Below are 24,195 nucleotides of genomic sequence, written 5' to 3' on the forward strand. Positions count from 1 at the left end.
CTGGTGGCAATTAGCTTTGCTATCTTTTTTTTTATCTCCATTTTATCATCTGACACTTCTCAAACTGTCATCACCCCTAATATTTTTAGTGTCATACTTCTTTAAGGACAGACTCATAAACGATGCATACCCGTATCAGGCTTATTAACAGACCTTTCCCAGACCTTCCCCACACATGCTTCAATTAGGCAATTTCTCATCTATATTTTTCATGCCTCCATTGTAAAAAAAACCAAAACCAAAACACAAAAAAAACCCCAACAAGCATGTTGGTAGTCAAGGATGCTAATTTGCACTAATTCAAGAAAATACTAGTTCTTTGAATGTTATTTTAGACAGCACCCTATCTGTAAGGAGAGAAACCACTCTCGTTTCCAAACTCACAATCTTCTATTTTATCAGCGTTTTATTTTATTCTATTCTTCTAATTCTCTGTTATCCTTATATTCTTGATAAGAGCGTAACTCATTTAGCTTTGCTGCTATCACATATTCAATTCAGATAAAAGGTAGAAAAAGTAAAATACAAAGTTACTGTTCAAGTGAAAATATAAACGAAATAATAAAAAGATGCAAAAGGTATCCTCTTCCTTCATATTGTTCTTTTTTCTCTCTATAATTTGAATTTCCATCCTGTCATATTTGAGAGTGCATTCTCCACCTTCTCTCTCTCTTGCCTACTGAAAGGAAAGAACCAATGCTGAGGAGAAGATTTAATTTTTATTTATGAATATTTACAATTAAATTTGTGGTAGGATCTGCAGATTCAAAAATTAGACAGAATTTATCATGGAAAGGAAGGACATAATGAACTAGAGGAAAGGTTGTTCTATTTTGTCCTGAAGAACATGATAGTTAAAAAACAAACATTCTCTGTGAATCTGTCCAGGAGTGTCACCAAATTACTTGAGGATTTAAATTTTTGTGTTGTTTTATTTTTGTTGTTGTTGCTGCTCATTTGTTTTTGGGATGTTATTTTCTTTTGGTTTTAGTTTGGTTTGGGTTTTTTGTTTGTTTGGGTTTTTTGCCTTTATAGTGTATTTCATCCTCCTACTTATTCTTTTATTGAAGTCATGATGTAGAATGTTCAGCATCCCTGTAACAGCCAAAAGTAGGCAATGTCCCTAATAAAAGAGTTTGTTAGTAACACAACTAAGGAAAAGAAGCTAAACAGATTAAAAAAGTCAAACAAGAACTCTCTTGACAAAGTTATGCTGAAAACTGCAGAAGCTACAGGAGTCTTGTGGATAGAGCAGGGTCCATGTTCAAAAAGAAATTTGTAAGTATTTTTTAGAAATTCAAAACTACATTCCTCAGCATGTGGAATTATCTACTCCTTCATTCTCATGACACTTGAAATATTTTGTCTTATAAAATCTGATTTTTGTAAAGCTAAGGTATGAGATTGGGAAATGAGAATTTAAGTTTTATTCTTCTAGTTTTATCACTGCAAAAATCTGTACACCAGAGCAATGGCTTTAAGTAATTCACTATTTCTTCACCTTTTTTTTATTTATTATTGTTTATTTTATTTTATTGGTTTTTATTTTTTGCTTCGCTACATGGCTCTTAGATATCACATATGAAAATCATGAGAACAGATGCCAAATTATCATTATATGGTCTCAAACTTATCTCTCAATAAAAAAAATAAATATAAAATATTAAAAGAAATCCCCTCAGGACAGCTGGGAACAACCTTGAGGAAAGGAACATTGTGGTGAGGACTCATTCCTTTCTTTCTCTTTGCAGGTTAGTATCTTCTGAAGGTTCTCAGGAGTTCCCATCTTTCTGACAAAGTGCACAGAAACTCAAGAACACGTCATAGATGTGGCACCCAGAAACTGCTTTGCAAACTGCTATATCTACTGGCTGCCTCTGATAGTTGTGCTCTGGCCCTGGGTGTTATGTAGACCCATATAGAGGAACAAAACAAGTCTATACAGCATGACACAGATACCCTGCCTAACTCAAGACTGGTCAATTTTCCTGAAAGGATCCATGTAAGTCGAGGTCAGATTTCAAGTAAACCTGTAACGAATTCTGAGTGAATCATGAGCAGCTTATACAATTATGGTAGAAATCAGGTCAATGAGATTAGATCTTTGAGACATTTCAGAGTCTTTCCACTAGGCTCTGTAGGCTTTGGACTGAGTCCCAAAAACACTGAGTTTCACCAGCTGTTCTATTAGAATTGCTGTATTCAAACACATTCGGTCTTTTGTTCCACTGCTTTTAGGTATATTTGAGCTATTTATAGATGTGGTGCAGCTGTACAGTTCCAGACCAAATTCCTGCAGGTTAAATGTTCAAAAGTATAATTTAGATTCAGACTAAAATAGCTGGTAAATTTCATTACTGGAAGATGCTGCATCACTGGAGGTCAGTTACTGAGAGGAGATATAAAACTAATGTCATACATTAAGTGGCAAAGGACCAGTGGTCATGCTTGAATGACACATAATTCAAAGCATATATAATATTAGTGGCTTTGTATGACTGTCAAAGTCACTCTATCCAGATATGTAATTTACACAGTACTTCCCAAAATGCTTTGACTTGCACCGTATGGTATAAATGCCTTTATATGTCAACATAATAGAAGCCTTCAGAGAGAGTATTTATTTTTGAATTATCAGGACTTTTAAATGCCTTCTGAATGTCAGCCTCTGTGATATAGCAAAAATGAGGCTGTGACACTAATTAACTATTTTCCCCTCCCAAAGTGTACAGTTCCAATATATTTTAGTGTTTGGTTTTTTTTTTGTTTGGTTGGGGGGGGGGTTGGGGGTTTTTTTTGTTTGCTTGGTTGGTTTTTTTGTTTTTTTTTTTTGGTTGGTTGATTTTTTGGTGTGTCTATATTTTAGGTTGAGTATATTCCTTCCTATAGCATCAAAGTGTCCTGTGTAACCTGTGATTTTTTGGTTACTGATGATTTTCATCTGTTTGGACAACTGTGATGGTTTCACTCAGGCCTTCCTGGAGACCAGCTTGTAACCAGGAAGGAACTAGGAAGGTGATCATGGAAGTATTCCATGCTATTCCTTTATGTAACTTGAGGTATAAATAAAGCCAGCAGGAAGGGTGAAGTAAACATTGCAGCAAGTCATTCTCTACTGGTGGGTTCAGCTCTTACAGTTCATCTCCAAGTCTTTCATGTACTTGGCAAGGAAAGGCATAATGGGAAGGTAGGGAGATGGGTGGTGGATATGGACAACACAAAAGACATAGGCTTGGAGGAAGAGGAAGGAGAGAAAAAGCAAGAAAGAATTATAAGCTGTAATCATCCAAGACCTAATCAAACATTATATCATCTTTTACAAGGAAATCTTGTGAAAATATTTCCTGAAAACAGACTTTTACCTCATTATGAAACAATTCAAACCCAGTTGAATAGCTACTCAGAAATATCAGGAAAGAAGTTTGGAAACTTTTACACGGCTTTATTAGGCAACTTTATAGGTTTTACAGTCCTAGTCCTACTCCACTGAAAAAAAGTCTGCAGCATTATTAAGTACATAAATGATCTGAATGGATCTGAAAAAATAATGTAATCAAAAAGAGGAAAATTAATGTCAAGGGAAACTTTCACAGTCTTTTTTGTCACTGATCCAAGAGAGAACCCCAAGCTGGGATGTCTAGCAATGGAGAAGTAATCACATTTGAAAGGTATTTTGAAGATTATCCACTGTAAACAGAATGGCATACAGTCTTTTTTTCTGGTATGCAAGAACTATAAACATTCTCTCATACTTGCCAGGCTGACTTAAGTGCTTCTTAAATCTAGACTGGACTTAAGGTGCCTTCTTCTTACCTTCCCTGTTGGTAAATGGTAATACAAAGGGAAAATAAATTGTGAGGGGGTTTGGTTCTTCTAACAGTAGTGCCAGGGAAAGAAGGGGGGAAAAAGTACAAATAGATAAAAAGGACTAATATCCAGATCATCAAAAATGAATAAGGACAGCAGAGAAGAAGAGTAGTAAGTGCAGGGATGAAAACAGAATGGCAATACCAATCTGTCTTTCCTGTCTTTTTTCTCTAAAATATGAGACTGTTGACTGAAGTGATAGATTCAATTAACCTTCCACTTTATCCTGTTACTTACACTAACGTACATATTTCACTTCTCTTGATGTTGACAGTAATTTATATATACATATACTTAGAAATTAGTATGGAATTATTGCATAATTATCTACTTGCATAAACATAACAAAATAATGCTTAATATTCAAAAGAAATACAATTTAATTTTGTTTTGGAAAAGGAATTACTACCAATATTTCTGCTTTTTCAAATGAAATGTTTCTATTTAACTGGCATTGGAAATACCAGACATAGGAAAATATCTCTGCCAACTATTCAAAATTTACATTTGGATATTTAGGCCTGTAAAAAAATTCTGTATATAGCCTTAATGCTTACATGTGTGTGAATATGTAAATATCTTGCATCATTAACATTAAATTAGTGTTTCATAAGACTTTCAAGTGAACTGCAGTTATAAACCTCTAGTTCAGAAGCATTTTATATTATGACAAGAAATACAAGAATCCAAACTCAACACAAATCGATTTATAAATTAATCTTTACTGTGAAATATTCTTGAAAAGAGTTGAATTATTTCCATCTGCATAAACTCAGACCATTCATTGCTCATGAATACAGGTTCTGTATTTCAAAGATTTAAGAGCATATGCATCAATATCCAGCTGCAATGATTGGAAGAATAAGTGAAAACCTAGTATGAGCATTGAAGTTTGTGACTCTCTGGTGTGTTTGTTCAGCAGTTACTTTGTTTAAAGTGAAGAATATCTACTGTATTACCAACAAATTCAAACAACTGTACAAATAAATGAGAAAGAGGATCTGAAACATGGTGTGATTTTGAAAAAAATTTGAAGATAATCTAAATCTGTTCTTCCTGTTTGTGGCAGTTTGAGCCACATTAGAAATCTAAAATCCAATTTTCAGGCTTCTCCCCACCCCTTCCCACAATTTATCCTAACACCGGAGAGAAACTTTCAGGCCAGAGGCTTCTGTAGGGGAAGGGGGAAGTATATACATTTATTTACACAAATAAATACTATACAAACTAAAGGCAACTATATATATATATTACATTTCTATCAGTCAGTCCTTTCAAGCCCCTCCTTTAACTTTAGTCCAGGAGTAGCTTTTCAAGGCTGATACATAACACAGTCTTTTGCTGTGGGAGTGTTCTGGGCTCCTGAACGCTCCCCCCTCACCAAGTTCCAGTTGTTTGTTGCAGTTTCTCTCCTCACAAAGTCCAAGAAGATAGCTCTGAGTCCTTGCTCTTCTGCTGCTGGTGATTTCTCCCTCTCGGTGTCTCACCTCGGTTCGTAGGCTGCTGCAGTGTAGCTTATCAAGTGTCTGCATCCTGGAATCTTCATTCCTCCACGTCAGTTCTCGGTTGCCCCTGGTCAGCTTCGGCAGGCAACTCCCGAGCTCTTGGCTCGCCTCTAATTTAGCCTGGGATTCTTCTCCCGAGCACTGAGCCTACTTCCACGGCCCGTCTCTTGGCTCAGCTTCAGTGTTGAGCCTCTCCTCCACTTACAGTGGAGGGAAAGAAAAGGAGGGGGGAAGAGGGCTTCACTGCAGCTTCACTGCAGAAAAGAAGAGGGAAGAGGGCTTGGCTGCAAAGCCTGCCTCTCTCCTCTTACCTCAGGTGCTGTGAATCTCTTCCTTCACAGCACACATTCCGAATGCTGCCTCCAACTCTGGCTCGGGCAGAGTTGGGGGCCACAGGGCTCCCCTCTTCCCCCCGGAGGGAACCCAGCCACCCCCTGGCCTTGTCCACCTACATGCAGCAGACACCAACAGCAAAACAACCAAGACTGAACTGCCAACAGCTTCCGGTACTGTGATATATGATTTTGAGCAGAAGCGAACAACATGAGTGGTGGCTGGCTCTCCAGGGAACACTGTCCTGGCACCCAATCACCTCTGAGCCCCCCCCAGCCTCACAGGGGGGCCAATTTCAAACTATGACACTGTTCAAACCAAAATGCTGGTTTGAAATACTTAAATGTCACTTGTATTTCATCAGAAAAAGTTGAAACTATATTTTTAAAGTATTAACTCTACAGTCACTACCTTCAGTACATATATTGACCTCAGAAAAGTATGCAATTGAAGATCTACTTCCTTCTGGGAGTAACATTTACTGTGAAATCAGTAGAGCAATGACAGCTTACATCATGTGATAAGGTGCAAGATAAAATGGACTCATATCAAGGCATTAGACTTATTAGAGGAAACCATTGTAGTCCTCTGAGTGTTTATGCAGTTGCTTGAAATCCTATGGACTCTTCTTTCTCTTAAATCCAAGATTTGTCCTTGTCTCAAAGCTTCACTGCTTTTTTCCCGTCCATCTCCACAGAACTTCTGTGTACCTTCCCAATTCCTTTGCTCCACCTACCTCCATAAATACTTTGCTGCTGCTTAATGTGAAATTGCTAGGAAATCTCATGCCAGCTCTGGTATCATAAACCTTAACCATCTAGTACCATGATTCTTCTCCAGTGAAAGGTAGAGAAGAGAAATTTTGATTATATTGGACCATCTTTTTGTTTTGGAAGTTCCTATCTCTATTCCTAAATGGTGGCCAGTTTTTTGACTGTAGCCATACCTAGTTGTGAGTTGAACACAATGTGGACCAGAAGAAAAAATGTCCTGAAATTACATTTAATATAATTAATAAGGCATGAGAGACTTTTTCTAAAAGTAACAATATCCAAAATAAAAGTATTGATTAATAACTAAGCTGTTGTAGGTTTAGCCTACAACAGTTGCTGAGGCAACTCAGCACCATGCAGCTGCTCACTTGCTCCCCCACTCCCAGCAGGACAGTATAAGAGGAATAGAAAAGTGAAAACAAATAAACTTGTGTGTCCAGCCAAAAATTATGTAATAAGAAAGGAAGTGGAAGAAGGAAGAAAGAAAAGAAAACAAAACCAGTCATGCAAAGGGAGTCACCACCTCTCATGGGTAGACTAATGCTCTGCCAGTTCCCAATCAAAAGATGGTTAACCCTTCTAAAACCCCCTCTTCTTCCTTTTTATTGGTGAGAATGACGTTATATGGCAAGTAACACCTCTTTGGTTTGTTTGGGTTATCTTTCTGGTTGTGTACCCTCACAAACTCTTGCATATTCCCCAACCTATTCACTGAGGAGGGGAGAGTGAGAAAAGGTCTTGGTGTTGTGCAAGCGCTGTTCAGCAACTGCTGAAATATTGGTGTGTTATCAGTATTGCTTTAGGCACAAATCTAAAAAAAAATTTACCGGAACACTACTACCTGCTGATCTGTGATTTAGGTTTTAGAATCCTTGAGATTTTTTTAAAATTAAAAATATATGTGCACATACTTATGTGTATGTGCACACATATACACACTCACACTCGTATATATATATATATATATATATGAGTATAAATAATATATCTTGTAAGGTTCACCCAGAAACTCAAAATTTATTCAGGAATACTGCAGATCATATTTTGTCATTTGAAAGGCGAGTAAAGAGTTTAAAAGTTGATTTACAATAATCTACTGGTGCTAGTCTTGAAGAAACTAAAGATTTGTAACAGACTTACATGAGTGCCAATAGGTTAGAACTTAATCCAGTAGTATTTGTAAAGCATTCAACTGGTAAAATGCTCAAAATTCTTAGATAATCCAGTAGAATAAATTAATAGAGGATACTGATTGTCAGGACTGTGCTGTGAGGAAATAGTGACTTTTGAAAACCCATGATGCCTAAACATTTTAGAGCCTGACTAGTCTGTGCTGTCATCATTAGAAAGTGTAACATTGGAAGGATTTTAACAGATGACAATCTGCTAAATTTTCTATCTCACTGCTGTTGACAATTTACCTTGCCCTTAAACCAGTGCTGCATGGTCAAAACCTGATAAAGCCAATTACATCACTAAGAAATTGTGGAAGGTTTTATATTTCATTCTTTCTTTTCAATTCTTGAACATATTACATAAATCCCATTTATAGTTGTAGAGCACAGAAGTCAGTCCTTCTCTACTCTTGTGCAGACCCTAAAGCTGTCTGTGGAGTAGCCATTCCACTTCAGTGGAAACAATTGTTCATACACAAGGTTATTATAGATGCCATCTGGGTTAATGGCAGAGAATGACACGGTTTAAATGATGGGTGAAAATGTACTGCAGGATAGGCGAAAATTTAGAAGTAATATAACATTGTGAGTGACTTGCTCTAAGTGTTAAAGATCCTCTGGTATAAATTCCCTTGCCAAAGGTAGAAGGACTTTATGTTTGGTTACCTTCAGCTTCCACTAAGGAAACCAGCTGCAAACAAAGTATACAATTTGAATACATTTTAAATGGGGATTAATTTCAATGCTCTTATGGTGTGCTATTTCAGAAATGAGTAGTGGGGTTCCCTGGTGTTTTTCCACCATTACAAATCCCCATGACTGAAGGCAAGTAGCTTGTAATGAATGACACGTTCAAGGTAAAGTGAGATTGCTACCTGCTGTTACAACTGGTAAAAAAGAAAAGCAACTAATTTATCTTTTTTTTTTCTCACAGACTTTAACAGATGAATGAATAACTCACCCAAAACTTGCCATAAAACCACGCATTTTCTTGAAGTTATAGTTTTTATTTGCAGGTTAGTTTCTTCTGCAATTATGAAATATTATTTTTCTTTAGTAAAATTCCTAGATATTTTGAAAACATGTATTCGCTTTAGCACCTGGCAGAAGAATCAGACTATATCCTTTGGAAGGCAAAAAGAGGAAAGAATTTATCCTACCTAGGAAAAAAATAAGAAGTGGTGCTCTTTGAAGATGGAACAGGTTTGGGGATCCTAGAATACTTCCCTCCTTGACCTGAATATTCCCCTTTTAATGGTAGAAAGATAAGTGTAGCAAGAGGGCTGCAGAGACTCTCTCCAACATATATCCTCTACGCCTATATTTTCTCTCTCTCCAGTGCCACTGTGATCCCTCACACAGCAAGCATTACACTGAATCACTGAGGCAGGCATACCTTATGGCCCCTTTGCACAGGTAAATTTAATTAATTGTTTTGCCAAATGGTTCATCATCCTTCAAGAAAATGTGACTGTTGAACTCTATGACTTTGACATTGGCAACAGCAAATGTTCAAAAATCAATTTCCATAACAGGAGTTGCAAAAACCTCGTAGAATTCAGAAGTAACATTTTTCTGTTTTTCAAGATATTAGAGGTCATATTTTCAAACTTAATTACTAGACCCACAACCTAAAGTCCTTATTTTAAAAAATATATTTGCATGTAAATCAATGAATATTACAATCTATAAGATTAAATAAATTATTGCTTTAAGAAAGACATTAGACATGTTGAAACTTATAATGAAGTCATGCAAAATGATGAATGATAATCGGTATTTATACTGGTTTTCCATTTCACAGAAAGTTAATTCTGATACATTTTCATTATCAAAGTATTCCTTTTCTGGAAATGAAGAATTACTTAAATCTCTGCATTTCACATTAAATTCTTCTTAAGTACTTTGAATAAAGCTTGTAAAATAAGAATATGATATTTTGATGAATTTGAGAGTATTGCAAATGAAAGAATAAAAATATCATCTTCTCACACCAGAAAAAAAAGTAGAAGGGTGAATTTTGGGAGTGCTTGATGTATTACTCTGAGGAAAGAAAAGATGAGAATTACATTTGTAATGTTGTATTAATCATTGCTGTTGGAGCTTTTTTAGCCATTGTCGTGCTTGATCCTCAGACCCCAGGGAAACTCTAGACCAGTAATAGTTTGTCCTGCTTAGCCTACATCCGGGAAAGAAGTAATCTGAAGCTTACACACAGTTTTATACTCCATGCTGCAGGTTTCCATTGTGTTGACTGTTACTGACAAGAATCAGAGTGAAATTTTGATGAAGAGTGGACCACTGTTGACAAAGTGGAAAACCAAAAACTTCCTACAGCCTTCCTTTTTAGTGTGTGCTTGAGAATGAAGAGATTGTTTCTATCATTATTAATATAAATGAAGAGCACATTATTTTGAAAATTAGAATCTAATCTTTTTGTAAAACAGCAAGATAATTGTAAGAAAATTGACTGCAAATGTAGTGGCTGTGTAAAAAGCTATATGTTGACAAAACATCACCAGAAAAAGCAGCAGCATAATTAAACTACTATAAATAGTAGCAGGCATCCTACTATAAATTTTCTGGCATCCTTTCACTCTGCTCCTAACTTGTAGCAAAGATTTATAAATGTGAGTTTTTTAAAGCATTTCCCCAGTACTCCTTGATAGTAATTGTATTCACCATTACTGACAGTACGCCTGCATCAGTACAGAATATACGAGTGCTATTTCTTTGAATGCCTCTTCCTTTGATCACTGCTCCTCTAAATAATATAGGAGATTGCCAAGATTTTTCTCTAGTGTCAATTTATCACAAAGAAACCACCATTGCTTCTTATCGGTTTTAACTGACGCATTCATGTGGAAGCCTGATTTTATACCACAACTATTGCTAAAATGCAGTGTTACCAGGCTGAAATTCAAGAGTGGATTTCTCATGCATTGAATAGAGTTACAAAATTTATTCATATTTAAAAATTCCTTAAAATGGGTGAGCTCATATTTACGTATCACCTTTGAATTATACTATCTCTCAGATACTGTAATACTTTTTATTTTGTGGGGGTTTTTTTACTATTTTTATTATTTTCTAAACCTCCCCTCCCCCTGTTTTTAAGACTATTCTCCCACTGCAGAGCTTTCAGAGGGAGACATCTATTTTACATTTTATGGTCCAGTACGTGACATGGAAGCCAAACTCCAACAGCATTCTCAAAGAAAGCCTCTACTGTTTGCCTACACTATTTAGCTTTAACCTTTTTGCGCGTGATATTATGCAGTAACTGCCTGAAACTTTAAAAGCAAAGCAATTAACATAAAATCGAAACTGAATAGTAACTCAAGAAGTGAAAGACAGAAAGCCAAATAAATGTATAAGCAAGTCTACATAAGTACTGCATACTTTTGAAGCTTTAATTTCTGGTTACCAGACAACTGCATAGTGTTAAGAAACCTACAGGAAAAAAAAATTCTTTTATTTTTGGGTATGCATTTGTTTTAAGTCCAAGGGGATAGTACAATATGGATAAATAAAATAGGTACATAAAATTCATTTAACTTCACAGAGATTAAAAATTCAATAGCCCCAGATGGTACAGAAGATTAAGAAAATCAGAATTTATACCAAATAATACACTTTTTTTCATATTACTGCTAAAGTTTATTTTACTATCCATTCATAAACCACATAAGGCATCTAGAGGTATAATATATATTTTCCTTATCTCCTGATAAATAGAATTTCAAAAGAATATGAAAAATCAGAAATTGCAAATATAAAGACATATTAGGTTGTGTTATTTCTGTCTTTCATAAAATACTAGGAAAATGAAGTGACTAGAAGCTTATCACTTAGTTGCCATTAATTCTTCTATGAAATTGCACATGTAGTCAAGAACACAGCTTTGTTTAAATATTTTATACACATATGATCATACATCTTCCATGGGAATAAGGGCCTACTGATTCAGTATTTTCGATCTCCACAAAGTTTAAGTGCTGAGTAACTAGAACTTTTTACCTAAGAAGGGAATGTAGGAAATTAATGTTCAACATGACATATAACAATATCTACGATAAGGAGGCATACAAAGGAAGTTGTTCTTACTTAGAAATGGAAACACATGATCAGAAATTGATTTTATAGGATTGTGGTCCCAGCTGACTGGAAGCTAGCAAATGTTGTCTCAATTTTCAAGAAGGTCAAGAAAGAGGACTTCAGAGACTACAGGCCTGTCAGTCTCAGGTAGTTATGGAGAAGATTATTCTGGGAAGTACTGAAAAATTCCTGAAAGACAACACTGTCATCAGTCACAGCCAGCACAACTTCATGAGAGGAAAGTCCAGCTTATCAAACCTGATTTTCTTTTATGTCCAGGTAACCCACCTAGTTGACCAAGGGAAGCCCGTTGATGTAATCTTTTTGGATTTCAGTAAAGCTTTCGATACTGTCTCCCACAGGATGCTGCCGGACAAAATGTCCAGCACACAGCTGGATAAACATACCATGTGGTGGGTGAGCAATTGGCTCACGAGCTGAGCACAGAGTTTAATTGTTAATGGGGTGACATCAGAGTGATGACCTGTCACTAGTGGGGTTCCACAGGCCTCCATCTTAGGTCCTGTGCTCTTCAACATCTTCATAAGTGACTTGGATGCAGGACTGGAAGGGATGCTTAGCAAGTTTGCAGATGACACAAAACTCAGAGGAGCTGTTAACTCCCTCATGAGGGGAAGAAGAGGGGTAGTCACTAATCTCTATTCTGTGGTGACCAGTGACAGGACAAAAGGGAATGGCTTGAAGTTTTGTCAGGGGAGGTTTAGGTTAGATATTAGAAAAAGGTTTTCACACAGAGGGTGATTGGGCACCGGAACAGACTCCCCAGGAAAGTGGCCACGGCACCAAACCTGAAGGAGAAGTGTTGGGACGATATGCTGGGGCACATGGTGTAGCTCTTGGGGATGGTGCTGTGCAGGGCTAAGGTTTGGATTTGATGAACCTTTTCAGTCCCTTTCAACTCAGTATATTCTCTGATTCTTTAAACATAAAATCATAGAACCATAGATTCATAGAATGGTTAGGGTTAGAAGCAACCTTAAAGATCATTTAGCTCCAACCCCCTGCCATGGACAGGGGCACCTTCCAGTAGACCAGGTTTGAGGAATCATAAGCTTTCTTGAAAGTCTAATTTCTCCTTTGAAATGCTTGAATTGCATTTTTGAGTTAAGGTATGTGAGAGATCTTCCCTCATTTAGTAAATGTCTTTGTATCAGCTGTGTACAGCTGAGAAAATACAGAGTAAAATGCAATTCAAATGTATATCTAAGCTAATAAAAAAATTCAGAAATTTTGAATTAAAGCTGGCCAAGGATGTCAAGAAAAACAAGAAGGGCTTCTTCAAATATCTCAATAACGAAAGGAAAACAAAGGATAGTGCGGGTCTAGGACTAAATGGAGGGGATACCCTGCTAAGGAATGCAGAGAAGGCAGAGCAACCCAATGCCTTCTTTGCATCAGTCTTCAGCGACAAGAGCAACCTTCATCAGGGCTCCTAGCCCAGAAGACCAGGATAAAGAATATTGGAAGGAAGACTCCCCCTTGGTCAAGGTGGAGTGGGTTAGACAGCACCTAGGAAAATGGGATATTCACAAGTCCATGGGCCCTGACAGGAATTACCTGACAGTCAACCTCACCTCAGTCCCTGGGAAGGTTATGGAGTACCTCATTACAGAGGCTATCTCTATCCCCATGGATGACATGAACCTCCATTCAAGGTATTCATCATATTCTCCATCATATCATAATTTCCTGTGTAGTCCTTGGCATAATATAGTAACTGCACTCCTGAATACGGATATTTACTAATATAGATAAGTCAAATACTATCAATCAAGCAATTGATAAATATTTTAAGTAACTCCAGAAGAATGGAATTCGATTAAGACTGTTTGATGGGTTTTGTTTTATAAAATCTTTCCTTCCAATATATTCTTACAATTTAAGGGAATATATATTCATGTTGCTTATTTCACCAACTGTGTATTTTAGAATATGAACAACTTATCATCATGGATAGGACCAGATATTTATACATGATGTTTTTCTTTTGGAATCTGATATAGATGATGTGAGAGGCTGGATTCGTATCTCATCTCGTTATTAATAATGTCAAATCAACCAACTTTGGGGGGGGGAGGGGGCCAGACCTCCAGTATCAGAAGGTGCATGATCTGCGGTCAGCAGGGGAGCCATGTGGCAGAGCTGCCAATCAAAAAAGGCCCACCTGGTAGCCTGTCCCCAACACACCCCCCTAGAGCCTCTGATTGGCTGTATCGTATTTTGCTCTGTCCTGAAGGGCATTGAGTGCTCAGTGAACTGGATGTCCTGCCTGGGAGGGGTGGTCACAGAGTCTGGGACACATAAATAGAGGCGCATAGGGCCTCCTCCATCTTGGCCTGCCTTTCTCTTCCAGACCTGCCACCACGTGAGTCTTGACAGTAACTATTTTTCTCTCTTTCTTCTCTCTTTCTTCACTCCTTTTTTCTTCTCTTAATCTCTTCGTTTACTCTTTTCTTCCTTTTGTGGGTAACTTAAAACCAATGGGTTGTATTTTTACTAAACTGTATGAGATAGGTGTGTGCTGTGTGCTTTAGCAAACTGCTTCTCCTTGGTTGTTTCTTACTTATGTAAAACTTTTTACCAAAATGCTTATTTTCTCACTAAATTAAAAGAAATCTCTTGGGAAATGCATGTAGCATGTTCTCTTTACATAGATTCGAGGTATTAAAGAACTTAAAGGCTCTGCAAAAGTTCGGGTGGGCGAACTCTTGTAAGTCTTAAATGTAAGTAAATCGCCTGGGCAGCGCATGGCTTGAACCCAGGGCTTTACAGATGATAGACTGTTTCCTTGCTGAAAACAATTCCTGCTCGAGTTAAGCTCACTACGAAACAACTTATTCACACACTAAAGAATTGCATCATTGCCATTTATGTAAGACATATAATGATAAGAAAAATGAACTAGAAAAAGACTTAGATTTATCAGAAGCCAGGCTAAAGGAGAAAAAGTCATCTGAATAAATGTTTGACAAGACAGTTGTAATAGTGTGAAGGAACTGGTGGTATTAAGTTGGTATTCTATAATGAACTTAGATAACATCACCTGCAGGTGCAGAATAAGCAGGAGGTAAGGGATGAACAGAATGACAAGGAAAAAAATCCCTTTATTCTTTCTCCCTCCCCAAGGGAAAAAATGTAATATTAGACTTTTCAAATTTGGTGAGAAGAATTCATTTTGAAGTAAAGACTTTAAAATCAGCTATTCAAATAACATTCTATACACTTCTAGCATGAGAAAATAATTCAGAGTAATTCACATGCCATTGTTTCCCTCTCAACACAGAAGGCCTTGACAAGACTAAAAGAGGTAGTCCTAAGGAACTAAGAGGATTTTAAAAGTACTTACAGATGTTTGTCCTTCTTATATGCTTTGTATTTATTCAGACCATGCAGACGTTAGAGAAATCATAGACAAGTGGTGTATGACAGCAGGAAAAGTACATACCACCTTGGGATGATGAATTAACATACTGTTGCCCAAAATCAAAGAAAAATTTTCTGGACAATTTTAGTATTGTAAGGTAGAAAGCAGGTCTTTAATGAAAGTGCCCTAAGGTGCATAAAATATGTTTATCACAAGCATACAGGATAGCTTTTACAATTTTATAGTACTAGCTAGTTTTCATATCTAATGGGATATACCCATATCAAAAATTGACCATCCCCAGGACCTCCCTCAGACCTACCTTTAAGCCTGCCTCCCTGAATTGAGTGGGTGGTCTCCCATGACCACTCTTTCCTCCCATTCTTTGTCTTCCTCAGGTCTTCGTCCTGCTTGGAACAAATTCAAGGAATCTGAGCATTCTGAATAGCTTTGACGAAAGCTATATCAAGGAATGTGCTGGATATGTCTTGTTCTGGTACAGTCTCTACAGACTAGATGTCTTTTAGCTTTTGCTAAAAAGATCTCTATTGAAATTCTTGACAAGAAACATAAAACGATCTTTTGGATTTTGGTACAAAAGTATTTAGTTAAAAGTTCTATATTAAAATTACTAAAATGCTAAAAGTTACATTAAAATCTATATACTTATGAACCTTAAGGAATCACACCTTTGAGTATTGCAAATGATAGAACAGCTTCCAGAAAAAACAGATCCCAGAAGCTTCAGCACTGACTATCATGAAGGTCTGAAGAAGTAAATAATAATAAAAATATATCTTCTCATCTCTTCTCTTTGCTTAGGTCCTTCAGTTGAGATGGCCATTTCTAATAGTTCCTTCTAAGACAAGAGTTTAGAGATTAAAGAAAAAGGCTGACAATTTTTTTTAATTAATAATGTGCTGTCACAAATAATTTTCTGTGGTGAAGTGGAAACTCAAAATGCTAGCAAAGGTAAATCAAGTATCCAGTTCTCATTTGTGTAACATTACCAGACTGACATTTCAGATGTAGCCTCATAGCACTTCATATACATAAAGTATGAGGACCTTGCACAAAAACTCAGGTACATGCAACAAAGTTCTGATTCATTTTAGCCTACTTGTTTGTCCAGAGAAAGAATAAACTCTTTTATATTTTTTTTTATTGTTTGCCCAGAACTATTCTAACACAGTTAATGCATCGGTTGTTTAAGTTAAAAGAGATTTTCCTTTTTCTAACAGTCTGGAACTTTCACTGTATGAGACTAGGATCCATTCTCTCTGATGCCAATGAAGGCTCTCTCTGCTGGAGATACCACATTTGTCATTGAATCCTGATTGCACCTACGTAGGAGAAACATGCCGGATCTGGTTCCCTTTAATATCAGCGATGGCGTTGCCAGCAGTTTACAAGGCAGGAGCTGAGATAGGACCTAAGCACTGCCTTCGTGGTGTTAACTTCCCTCATCTCCTGCTGCCTGCTAAAAAAACCTTGAAGTTTAATGTTCACAAATCCCACAGGACTCATTCCAACATAGGAAGGTAAAATTTGGTTATGCATATGCCAATGGTATACAAAAGCATTCAGCAGGATTTTACTGAATGTGCAAACCCTGGGACAGGGTTGTTGGCTGAGCATCTACTAGCCAGTATTTGTCAGTAGTCATGGAGAGAATTTCGTTCACAAGAATTAAATTAATAACATCAGCAAAGGAGCTTTAAAATCAAAGATAACCAGCGTAAAAGGTTCTTTGTGCAGAATCACTCTGCTGACAATAATAATTGAGAAAAATAAATTTATTCTTTTTAGGTCAGCTGTCTCCCTTGCAAAAGACAAAAATGATATATGATTATGTATTCTGTGAATTGTAGATTGAGTAAGACAGGACAACCTGATGTTCCACCAGAATAAGATTTCTGGTATCTCCAACTTCCGTAGGTGTGATATAGCTCCAATTCAAACACCTTCAACAACCATGACTTTCCATGCCAGCAGCCTACACTATTTGAGGTGCGAGATAGACTACCTACCCTCCTTGAATGGAAAGCTTCTCTTTTGGTTGCGTGTCTAAACAAAAGCGCGGGTCATATTTGCGTGGTACCACCTGTGCTTTTTGTGGAGTAATGTCTAGAGAAGATAATGATTATGATTTAATCTTAGAAAAGAGAATGAAATATAATCTTAATCATATAGAACTCTTAGTATTGAGTTGAAAGAATATTTTAGAATATGCTTTAATGAGGGACTTCTAAAAACGATAAGTGACCCCAAAACATTCTGAACGGCTTTTATTTTAGCCAACATATCAACTTATGAGGATGAGGACAGGTGGGTGAGCACTGCTTCTGAGCGCTTGATCTTTCCTTTAATCTGACTCCCATCAATCACTAGACTCTCTATGATTTAATTTCTTATTAACAGCATTGAATCATGAAAAACAGTCACCTTCACAGACATTTCGGAGTCGACAGCTCTATTCTTTGTTTGTGCACGAGAAGATACATTATTGTTGATAAAATTTTGGATTTCACCTTGACAAGATTTTCTAAAAAATGTGCTAAAAACTAATTTGAGTGATTTGGGGACTTCACTGGTACTTTGAATAAGAGTCAAACAACCTCTGAATTATGCTACGTTTGTTTTAACAAAGCTTTTCTCCATAGATACACCATATATCTGAAATATGATTGTATAATGTGAAGTTTAACAAGGAAGTACGAGGATTAAAATATGCAGTTAAAATATATGGTTAACAGTGATATAAGTATTGGGAGGACAGAATATTTTTCCAGTTTGCCATTTTGTTTGGTTACATTCTTCCAGTCTAACCTGGATAATGTGTTACCTTACTGGTGTTTTGCCATTTGAATTACTATGAGGTACACATAGGTCTCCAAGTATTGACACTGAGAAATTGCAATTATTATTGAGTTGCATATATGTCATTACACTGATATTTATTTTTCTCTCATGAATTGCAATATGTAGCTGTCATCTTCAACTCAGAACACACCAAAGTTTTTAAAGAACTTGAACACATAACTGAAGTCACATTGCAATAACTCTAATATTACACCCGTGAACTCCTCTCTGGTTTATTTATATACTGTATCACAGGTTATTAACAGAAAATAACCCACTGAGATGCAACATTCTTGTTTACAGTGAGATGCTGGTGGTGACAGCAGGAATATAAAACATAAAATCAACAGAGAACATAGAACTAATAAAAAGACAAGGGTCTATAAACTAGACAAAAAAGCCAAACCGAAGCCAATTGTGAAGGTAAAAATAAAACAAAATAAACTTCCATCATAAAACAATCAAAATCTGCCATATATTTCTAGATAACAGAGAGCACAAATACCCACTGAGCTTGAATACTTATGGGGGTCAGGAAATCTGTGTGCTATTCAGAATCAAAACTAGATCAGCAGAACATATCTCTCTGAAAAACTGGTTATATCTACTTCACTATAGCAAATGAAAAGGATAAAAAAGAAAAATTTATGTTACCAGGGGAAAACAACAAGAGAAAAATGAAAGAGAAAAATGTTGCTGGCCACCTCTTGAAAATCCAGTCCCGCTTCTCCTCCTCTGAACCAAAATTCTGTGGTTCATTCAATGAACTCTTTGAAATTATATCCCTATTCCTCAGATCTATTCCATTATCCATTCGCAGAATATCTCCACAATTACTCTGAAAACCTTATCTGTCCTTACCAGTGTGATGTGTCTTGGTTCAGACAACATGGAGTCACACAGCACCCCTTCCCTTAAGAGTGGACTCTTAAGGAGTTCAAAGGTTTTATAATGCGGATCGCATTATTCCTTATTCTTCTTTTGATTCTGGCTGCCCATAGTAAAATACAATAAACTAATTTTAGCCAGTACAGGTACTGCTGTCTGGGCTAATCACTGACCTGCTGCATTAATTCTCCATAGTATGCAGCAAGTGCAAATGAGATCATCAGGTCCCCAAGAGTTACATATCTTGTGGAGTCATTTCACTGAGGGTCTGCCCTGGGTGGATGCCTTTCTGGCATTCTGCAGCTCTGGCAAGGAATATTCCTGTATGTATCTGAAGGGAATCATCATTGTTACAAATAGCTTCAGTTTATGTATCAGCTTCACGCTCACCTCTCCTAATGAGCAGAGGTATCTGATTTATTTGCTTCTTTCTGGGTTTAAAGTAATGGATTATAGCAGTTGCAGTGGAAGTGATATACAGCCTGCAAGTCATACAAACCCCCTGTGAGATTTTCCAAGGAGAATATCATCATTCTTGTATATTTTTGAGGAAAATCTTCCCCTAATATTTACTGAAAAATAGTGGGCAACAATTCTCTGCACTATTTCCTGTGCACCTGTATGCAACCAATCTGTATAGGGATGCTTAGTTCTCACATTCTAAAAATTATATATTAAGTAGATTAGTATCATCTTATTCCTTGCCACTCTACCAAACACCATAGCATCTTCAGCAAATCTTGGAAGTTAACTGATCTAGTCCAAAGTCCTTACTGCTTGCCTTTGCCTTGGGATAGTGTTAATATGTAATGTAACCTGCCCTTTGTTCCACTTCATCCAATATATCTTGCTCTGAATGTGAAATTATGTATTTAATTATCAGTAATAATTCTAATTGTATTAAAAAGTAACAAATAAAACTTATTTTTGTCTGTTGTGTCTTAAGCAATGATATGGAAATTGAACTTTAATAGCCAAATCAGAAGTGGCCACCTAATCTACAGTATAAATCTATTTTAATTTATAATGGACATTTTTGCTTAGCTCATACGTATCTGGTGCATTTAAAAGAAAATAGAAAAAAAAAAAAGGCACTTACAAAAGGATACAATGGTCCCTGAAGACACAACATCTCATTTTCAATTCAGTTGACAAGAATACTAATTGCATTTTCACATATACAGCAGCATTCAGCTAAGTTATTTATTCATATCCTTAAGACCCAGAATGTCTCGCAGGTCACTGCCAATAAGCACTACCTTGAGAATCTCAGACAATGGTATACAAAGAAAATTAGATGTAGAACTGCTGAAAACAAATCTCTCACAAAGAAGATAAACCTCTGAGATTTCTGTCTTTGCTATACGACTGAGTGAAAAAACGTACTCGCCTCCATGAACTAAACAAAGAAAACAAGCCCATAACTTTCAGAGCATAAAAGAGAAAGGAGGGGAAAAATGAAGGGAAAATATACAGGCTGACCTGCAAATCCTAAAACATGTGGTTATAAATGATACAGAGAAACCAGGTGTCAACATGCCAAACAAGAAGTTTCATCCTACTATTATCTCTCTATCATGTATGTGTTGTGCTCTGTTTCACTGATCCTGAAATAAGGCGATGAAATTTCAGAATAATTTTCAATATTTTTTGTTTCCTTTTTTCATTATATTTGTCATTCAATTAAAACCTGTATATTTCACAGCACGAAGAGAGAAATTAGGAAAAGAAGGAAAGATGGGAAAAATCAGGACATTTAGTGATGTTTGTTGTCTCTTCTGAGGAATAGAAGCTTCAACAATGTGCCTTTTAAACACAACAGCAACAAATTAAGACTCAAATAGTAAGTTTAAACCACAGTCATGTTGGATGGCATCCTGTCCTTCAGATGCGTCGACCACACCACTCAGCCTGGTGTCATCTGCAAACTCAATGAGGCTGCACTCGATCCCTCTGTGTATGTCATTAAATGAAGATATGATATAACACTGCTCCCAATACGGACTCCTGAGGGACACCACTTGTCACTTATGTCCATCGGGATGCCATTGACCACTCCCTTCTGGATGTGACTGTAGAGAAGCAAGATTCAGGATGAGAACAGTTCCAGGCATGGAGAAAAGCATACAGCAATTGGCAGGACTTTCATATGGACTTTACTGTCATTATGTGGTTTCACTGTATTCATGCTACACAGTGCACAACTGCACATGCCCAGGCTTCCTCCTCCCCCTTTTGCCTGTGCCCTGTTCTGATTTGCTCCCCCACTTGTCTGTCTGATAGCCCACCCGAAGTTCTGCCCCCTTTCCCTGGCGGGACGGTTAAGAATCGGGCGCACGCCTGAATAAACAAGTCTGCTTGTACCCTTCCTCGTGTCCTGTCCCCTCTTCCCTTCGGACCGCAACAGCCGCAACATGTGACCATCCAAACACTTTATTATGCAACAGTCCACTCATCAATTTCATCTCTGTCCAATTAAGAGAGAAGGATGTTGTGAGGGGCTGTGTCAAAGGAGTCCAGGCAAATGACATCAGCAGCCCTTCCCTTGTCCACTAGTGGAGTCACTCCATCGATAGAAGGCCACTTGATTGGTCAGACAGGACTTGCCCTTGGTGAAGCTGTGCTGGCTGTCTCAAATCACCTCCATCTTCTGCAAGTGCCTTAGCAGAGCTTCTAGGAGGATCTGTTCCATGACCTTCCCAGGCACAGATGTGAGGCTGACAGGTCATAGTTCCCACGGTCCTCCTTTCTACCCTTTTTAAAGATGTGTATGATGTTTCCCTTTTTCCAGTCATCTGGGACTTCACCTGACTGCCAAGACTTTTCAAATATCATGGAATGTGACTACATCAGCCAATTTCCCCAGGACTCTGAGGTGCGTCCCATCAAGTCCTACAGACTTGTGGGACATGCAGGTTCATCGAGTGGTCATGAAACTGATCTTTACTTACGGTGGGAGGGACTTCGCTCCCCCAGTCCCCATCCTGCTGCCAGTTGCCAGTGAAGACTGAGGCAAAAAATTTGCTGAGTAGGTCAGTCTTCTCCTTATCTGTTGTTACCAGTTTTCCAGCATTGTTTGTCAGCTGGGGTACACCTTCTTTGACCTTCCTTTTGTGGTTAACACACCTTAGAAACCCTTCCTGTTATTCTCTACATCTCTTCTCAGGTTCAGAGCCGAGGAAACAACTCCGGGTTATTTGTGGGGTTATTTGTGGAATGAACTATTGTCAATGTAATGGTAGCAGAGTCCAATTCACGGGCTATGTTTACAATGTGCTACATTGTTATGTAAAATGTAGTAAAGTCCTATCAAGATTGCTTTCATGAGAGAATGCAGAATGAAGTATCCTCTAAAGTCAAAGTAAGGCAGCCTGCGAGATAGTCCACCTTCCAATATGGAACCTATATATCTCATTTACCATTCAGGACACACAAGATCTTCTGACATCTGTGTTGCTCCTTGCTTCACCAGGTGCTACTGCACACCACCTCCTTCCCTCAGTGCCCATATTCATTTTTCATGATCTCCCATTTTTTTCAAGTTATTATTTATGCAACTGGGGAATGACAAAAGATAGGGCAGAAAATCTGACACTGATCAGTGTGTCAGGATAGGCACAGCCACTGCTGGAGACCATAAATAACTTCAGGAGGTCATTTCATCTCACAAGTCATACTCTCCTGAATGCTGTAAGTCTCAAGTCTTATCTGAAATCATGGATAGAAGCATGAAAGCTTTATTTATGAGAAATGACCAAGACAGTCTTGTCACTTATAAGAGTTAGACTGATGTTGCAGCCATGCTAAATGTACGCCCACCAGCTCACAATTGTTCTGAAATTGCATGACAGACCCCTACTGGAGAAGTTTAAATTCACCTTTTTGATCTCTTACAATAACCCAGCACAGGACTTGAAACAGAAGAAATCTCAATTCCAGGCTGCCAGTTCAGACTATGTGTAGGCAAGCATCTCTGCCAGTCTTACTCTGGTTTTGATACAGCTGTTTGGCATTAGCTAGTCCGCTAAAGGTGACACTGTCAAGAAAACATTAAGGAATTTTGTTAGATTTTCATCTCCTACTGGTTATCCATCTGGCTTAAGGTTCCCTGACATTGCTTTCAGAAGCGGACCAACTAGTGTGAATAGTGCTATCAGAATCAGGATGGTCTGCTCTACATTATCCAGTTTGGGCAAGTGTGGGAACAAGCTGAGCCAGCTGAACCTGCAGTTCAGCTAATTAGGATCAAAAAGGACTGTCAGCCTTGACCAATGTTTTGACAAAGAGAGTGTTGTGTTCTCAAAGTTGAAAACCACTTGATAGTGTGCATGGTTTGCCATGACTGAAAACAGTCACAGAATGATAGTGTGATTGTGTGAAGTCAAAATATTAGGTCAGCAAAAATCCTGGGAATTCTGGTTAACTGAATGACAACACCAGCTGCTGTTTACCAAATAACGCTAATAAAAGGGAAATGCAGTGAGAGATCTGTGGAGAAATCCCTAAAACTGAATCATGTGTGTGCAGTCCCATTCATCCATCGCCAATATGCAAGGACAGTGGGACACTATCCCAAGGAAAAAGCTACTACATTACTAACTAAGACAGTAGTGTTCACTGATCACTGTTTCTAGAAGGGAATGCAGAATGCCATTTCCTCATCAATAACCTTTATACACTTCATTCATACAGCCCCACTGGGGAAAATTTATGCTGCTCCAACAGTAGATCCTAAACTAATTCTCCTTCCCCCTCGTTTTTCTTTCATTTTCCCTGCTCTCCTGAAGCAGACTCTACAGCCTGTTCCCACAACGTCAATAAAGCATCCTAGTTTCATTGTTGAGCCCTAATTGCAGTTTTCTGTCTCTGTTCTTGAATAAAATCTCCCTAAACAACTCTCTTTTCATGGAGGAAAAGATGAGGATTGCTTATAATCAAGGTAATTTTTAGTCTTCTCCCAATAACTCTGACATAATGCATTGCATAATCAATATATAACTGCAAGACCTTATATATACTATTTCACTTTCTGCATCGGTCCAATAAAAAGACTATTACATAAAAGATACACATTTAAGCTTAACTTCATGTATGAATATCTTATCTATCTATACCCATGATTCAGTCGTGTTCCTTTGTGCACAACAACAGTTAGCATGAGCTGCAGAGCCTTTCTGAATTCCTCACTTCAACATAATATTCTCTGGGATTCTAGCGTCTTGGTTTGTTGTGGAAGGGTTTTGTTTGGTTTGTTGAGGGTTTTGTTTAATAGAATTTAATTTTACTGTAGCTTAGTTTGATTTGCTTTT

This window comes from Pipra filicauda, unplaced genomic scaffold (genome assembly GCF_003945595.2).
Source record: "Pipra filicauda isolate LSUMZ 115617 unplaced genomic scaffold, ASM394559v2 scaffold11_size5308982_pilon, whole genome shotgun sequence".
Taxonomy (NCBI): Eukaryota; Metazoa; Chordata; class Aves; order Passeriformes; family Pipridae; genus Pipra; species Pipra filicauda.